The following is a 5,843-nucleotide window of genomic DNA, read 5'->3' as shown; positions in this document are numbered from 1 at the left end:
CATTGTACATGTCTGAAGAAAGAGCAAGATATAGATGGCATAGCAAACTATACCATTGGCTACTGTTGGGACTAATGCATATGCAGATCTTTTAGTGTTATTGTTATAAGAAATATAGGGCATTTGTCAGCTTGGTATCGGAGTGTCTTTTACAGATTACATTGAGAGAGAGCATACACTTTGCTTTCTTACTGCCTGCAGTTTTCAATCTGGCCCATTATTCAGGAAATCATTTAGCACCAGGACTGTTGTAATTTCCTGCTGCCGTCCAATCCCCTCCCCATTGGGGCATGTGGAAGGAGGGGAGAAAATGTGACTCAGGTTAACCTCACTCACAGCCCTGGTCTACACTAGGAGTTGAGGTCTAATTTAGCAGTGTTAAATGGATTTAACCCTGCACTCGTCCACATGATGAAGCCCTTTTTTTCGATGTAAAGGGCTCTTAAAATCGATGTCCTTACTCCACCCCCGACAAGGGGATTAGCGCTGAAATCGGCCTTGCCGGGTCGAATTTGAGGTACTGTGGATGCAATTAGATGGTATTGGCCCCCAGGAGCTATCCCAGAGTGCTCCATTGTGACTGCTCTGGACAGCACTCTCAACTCAGATGCACTGGCCAGGTAGACAGGAAAAGGCCTGCATACTTTTGAATTTCAATTTCCTGTTTGGCCAGCATGGCAAGCTGCAGGTGAGTGCAGAGCTCATCAGCAGAGATGACCATGCAGAGCTCATCAGCAGAGGTGACCATGATGGAGTCCCAGAATTGCAAAAGAGCTCCAGCATGGACTGAACGGGAGGTACAGGATCGGATCACTGTATGGGGAGAGAAATCCATGCTATCAAGACTCCGTTCCAGTTTTCGAAATGCCAAAACATTTGTCAAAATCTCCCAGGGCGTGAAGGACAGAGGCCATAACAGGGACCCGAAGCAGTGCCGCATGAAACTTAAGGAGCTGAGGCAAGCCTACCAGAAAACCAGAGAGGCAACGGCCGCTCTGGGTCAGAGCCCCAAACATGCCGCTTCTATGATGAGCTGCATGCCATTTTAGGGGGTTCAGCCACCACTACCCCAGCCGTATTGTTTGACTCCTTCAATGGAGATGGAGGCAACACGGAAGCAGGTTTTGGGGACGAAGAAGATGATGATGATGAGGAGGTTGTAGATAGCTCACAGCAAGCAAGCAGAGAAACTGGTTTTTCCGACAGCCAGGAACTGTTTCTCACCCTGGACCTGGAGCCAATACCCCCCGAACCCACCCAAGGCTGCCTCCCGGACCCGCCAGGCTGAGAAGGGACTTCTGGTGAGTGTACCTTTCAAAATACTGTACATGGTTTAAAAGCAAGCATGTTTAATGATTAATTTGCCCTGGCATTTGCAGCTCTCCTGGATGTACTCCAAAAGCCTTTGCAAAAGGTTTCTGGGGAGGGCAGCCTTATTCCGTCCACCATGGTAGGACACTTTACCACTCCAGGCCAGTAGCATGTACTTGGGAATCATTGTAGAACAAAGCATTGCAGTGAATGTTTGCTGGCATTCAAACAACATCCATTCTTTATCTCACTGTGTTATCCTCAGGAGAGTGATATCGTTCATGGTCTCCTGGTTGAAATAGGGTGCTTTTCTTAAGGGGACATTCAGAGGTGCCCGTTCCTACTGGGCTGTTTGCCTGTGGCTGAACAGAAATGTTTCCCACTGTTAGCCACGGGAAGGGGGGAGGGGCTAGCCATGTGGTGGGGGGAGGCAAAATGCGACCTTGGAACGAAAGCACATGTGCTATGTATGTAATGTTAACAGCAAGGTTTACCGTGAAAGAGTGTACCCATTGTTCTATAAAATGTGTCCTTTTAAATACCACTGTCCCTTTTTTTCTCCTCCACCACCTGCATGTGTATCAAGGATCACAGGATCTTCTCCTTCCCAGAGGCTAGTGAAGATTAGAAGGTGAAAAAAACGCACTCGTGATGAAATGTTCTCTGAGCTCATGCTGTCCTCCCACACTGACAGAGCACAGACGAATGCATGGAGGCAGACAATGTCAGAGTGCAGGAAAGCACAAAATGACCGGGAGGAGAGGTGGCGGGCTGAAGAGAGGGCTGAAGCTGAAAGGTGGCAGTAGCGTGATGAGAGGAGGCAAGATTCAATGCTGAGGCTGCTGGAGGATCAAACTAATATGCTCCAGCATGTGGTTGAGCTGCAGGAAAGGCAGCTGGAGCACAGACTGCTGCTACAGCCCCTGTGTAACCACTGCCCTCCTCCCCAAGTTCCATAGCCTCCTCACCCAGACATCCAAGAACGCAGTGGGGGGGGGCCTCCGGCCACCAGCCACTCCACCCCAGAGGATTGCCCAAGCAACAGAAGGCTGGCATTCAATAAGTTTTAAAGTTTAAAACTTTTAAAGTGCTGTGTGGCCTTGTCCTTCCCTCCTCCACCACCCCTCCCGGGCTACCTTGGAAGTTATCCTCCTATTTGTGTGATGAATTAATAAAGAATGCATGAATTTGAAGCAACAATGACTTTATTGCCTCTGCAAGCAGTGATCGAAGGGAGGAGGGGAGGGTGGTTAGCTTACAGGGAAGTAGAGTGAACCAAGGGGCGGGGGTTTTCATCAAGGAGAAACAAACAGAACTTTCACACTTTAGCCTGGCCTGTCATGAAACTGGTTTTCAAAGCTTCTCTGATGCGCACCGCGCCCTCCTGTGCTCTTCTAACTGCCCTGGTGTCTGGCTGCGCGTAATCAGCGGCCAGGCGATTTGCCTCAACCTCCCACCCCGCCATAAACGTCTTCCCCCTTACTCTCACAGATATTGTGGAGCGCACAACAAGCAGTAATAACAGTGGGAATATTGGTTTCGCTGAGGTCTAACTGAGTCAGTAAACTGCGCCAGCGCGCCTTTAAACGTCCAAATGCACATTCTACCACCATTCTGCACTTGCTCAGCCTGTAGTTGAACAGCTCTGACTACTGTCCAGGGTGCCTGTGTACGGCTTCATGAGCCATGGCATTAAGGGGTAGGCTGGGTCCCCAACGATAACTATAGGCATTTCAACATCCCCAACGGTTATTTTCTGATCTGGGAATAAAGTCCCTTCCTGCAGCTTTTGAAACAGACTAGAGTTCCTGAAGATGCGAGCGTCACATACCTTTCCCAGCCATCCCACGTTGATGTTGGTGAAACGTCCCTTGTGATCCACCAGTGCTTGCAGCACTATTGAAAAGTAACCCTTGCGGTTTATGTACTCGCCGGCTTGGTGCTCCAGTGCCAAGATAGGGATATGGGTTCTGTCTATGGCCCTGCCACAGTTAGGCAATACCATTGCAGCAAAGCCATCCACTATGACTTGCACATTTCCCAGGGTCACTATCCTTGATATCAGCAGATCTTTGATTGTGTTGGCTACTTGCATCACAGCAGCCCCCACAGTAGATTTGCCCACTCCAAATTGATTCCCGACTGACCGGTAGCTGTCTGGCGTTGCAAGCTTCCACAGGGCTATTGCCACTTGCTTCTCAGCTGTGAGGGCTGCTCTCATCTTGGTATTCATGCGCTTCAGGGCAGGGGAAAGCAAGTCACAAAGTTCCATGAAAGTGCCCTTATGCATGGGAAAGTTTCGCAGCCACTGGGAATCGTCCCAGACCTGCAACACTATGCGGTCTCACCAGTCTGTGCTTGTTTCCTGGGCCCAGAATCGGTGTTCCACCACATGAACCTGCCCCATTAGCACCATGATGCCTGCATTGCCAGGGCCTGTGCTTTGAGAGAAGTCTGTGTCCATGTCCTCATCACTCTCGTCACCGCGCTGATGTCGCCTACTCGCCCGATTTTGCTTTGCCAGGTTCTGGTGCTGCATATACTGTTGGATAATGCATGTGGTGTTTAATGTGCTCCTAATTGCCAAAGTCATCTGAGTGGGCTCCATGCTTGCCGTGGTATGGCATCTGCACAGAAAAAAGGCGTGGAATGATTGTCTGCCATTGATCTGACGGAGGGAGGGACGACTGATGACATGGCTTACAGGGTTGTCTTACAGGGAATTAAAATCAACAAAGGGGGTGGCTTTACATCAAGGAGAAACAAAAACAACTGTCACCCAGAATGGCCCCCTCAAGGATTGAACTCAAAACCCTGGGTTTAGCAGGCCAATGCTCAACCCACAAAGCTATTCCTCCCTCTGGTATTTCAGGCAGGACTGAATCTCCATTAAAGTTTTCAAGGTGCCCCTGACAGACCTCACCAAAACGATTGTCAACCGTTGATTTCACGGAGGGAGGGAGGAGCAAATGAATACAAAACAAATCTGGTCTATTTCTTGTTTTGATCCACTCCATCTATCTTTTACATCTTTGGCTGGCAGCACACGGTGCAGTAGGACTGCAAACCATCCGCATCTCCTGGCTGCTCGGCAGAAGATGGTGCAATAGGACTGCCTGCAGGACTAAAGAGAATGACCTGGTCGAGTCACTCCTATTTCAGTCCATGCTCCCATGTCTGCCCAGGCGCTCCTGACCGACCTTACCGAGGCGGCCAGGAACACCTCGGACATGATGAGGATGCTTTTCAGGCCTACTGCACCGTCTGCTGCCACAAGGCAATGAGTTGCTGCTGCTGTGTAGCAATGCAGTACCACGTCTGCCAGCACCCAGGAGACATACGGTGACAGTGAGCTGAGCGGGCTCCATGCTTGCCGTGGTATGGCGTCTGCACAGGTAACTCAGGAAAAAGGGCGCGAAACGTTTGTCTGCCGTTGCTTTCACAGAGGGAGGGAGGGAGGGCTTGATGACATGTACCCAGAACCACCCGCGACAATGTTTTTTGCCCCATCAGGCATTGGGATCTCAACCCAGAATTCCAATGGGCAGCGGAGACTGCAGGAACTGTGGGATGGCTACCCACAGTGCAACACTCCAGAAGTTGACGCTAGCCTCGGTACTGTGGAAGCACTCCGCCAAGTTAATGCACTTAGAGCATTTTGTGTGGGGACACACACAATTGACTATATAAAAACGATTTCTAAAAAACTGACTTCTATAAATTCAACCGAATTTCATAGTGTAGACATACCGACAGCGTATCCTGAAGTTACTTCTGGGTTGGTGCAGTATCTTGTGATACTCTGCTCAGCGCCGTCTCTAAATTAAAAATATAATCCTAAATGCAACAAAGTCCCTCCCTAGTCTATATGCCTATAAGAAATCAATGGCAGAGGGCTGGGCCTGCTTCTTAGAAGATTGTACCTCCAGCTTCCTCCTTGAGACAGTGAGCTCAAGCTTTCAGCAAGAACCTTGTCCAGCGTACAAGTGAAGTGAGGGCTCATGGGCCAAAAGAAGACTGACTTCAGAATAGGAGCCTGCAAGGCCAGGCTTGAACTGGGGGAAAAAAGCAGTGGTACTTCCAAACTCAAACTGTAAGCCAAACTCTGCCCAGTTGAGACACCAAAGTGAGGTAGTTGACTGTACAGATGTTCATATTCATATGTGCTCTGGTGGGATTGGCTTTCCCTTCTTGGGGTCCAGATTCAATGCTGGGCTCTGAAATTGGCTCCCTCTTGGGAGGGGTTCTGTTCTTCTCTTTTTCACTCCTCCTCCCTTTTGGCTCCACAGGTTAGACTGTGGGGAAAATGTGGGTAACTTCACAAGCATCACCTGTTTGGGGCACCTAAATGAGAGGCTGCTCACCATAGACAGTCCATGTGTTCATCTTGCTGCATTTTTAGATACTTTGATCAGCCGTTACCTGTGTTGACAAATTAACATATTTGGACCTCAGAGTTAAACCCCAATCCCTTGCTGAGGGATGAATAGAATGGTACGCCCTACCCAGAGCAATTGTTTCGGTCTCTCTGC

Source organism: Natator depressus, chromosome 21 (genome assembly GCF_965152275.1).
Source record: "Natator depressus isolate rNatDep1 chromosome 21, rNatDep2.hap1, whole genome shotgun sequence".
NCBI lineage: Eukaryota > Metazoa > Chordata > Testudines > Cheloniidae > Natator > Natator depressus.
This window is presented reverse-complemented; position numbering follows the sequence as displayed.